We start from the raw sequence: 338 nt of genomic DNA, 5'->3' as shown, positions 1-338 counted from the left end.
AGTGCACAAATTTTTGTGCACCGGGCCTCTAGTCTAATCTAATAAAAGACAAACATGCAAATTGAGCATACCTTCACTACACCTTAAGCCGCACCCACCAGCCAATCAGAGCAACTATATGCAAATTAACCCAACCAAGAAGGTGGCCAGCAGCCACAGAGCTGGAGAGAGCAGGAGGCTTGGTTGCTCCAGTGATGGAGGAAGCCAAGCTTCCCGCCTGTTCTGGCTGGCTCTGAGCTCCACTGAAGGTAACAAAGTTTGAATTATAGAAGGTAAATAAACCTCAGAATAAAAGAAAAAAAGAAAAAAAGGAGAGGCTGGGAGCTTCCGTCGCCAGG

The sequence above is a fragment of the Myotis brandtii genome, unplaced genomic scaffold (assembly GCF_000412655.1).
Source record: "Myotis brandtii unplaced genomic scaffold, ASM41265v1 scaffold520, whole genome shotgun sequence".
In the NCBI taxonomy this organism is placed as follows: domain Eukaryota; kingdom Metazoa; phylum Chordata; class Mammalia; order Chiroptera; family Vespertilionidae; genus Myotis; species Myotis brandtii.
This window is presented reverse-complemented; position numbering follows the sequence as displayed.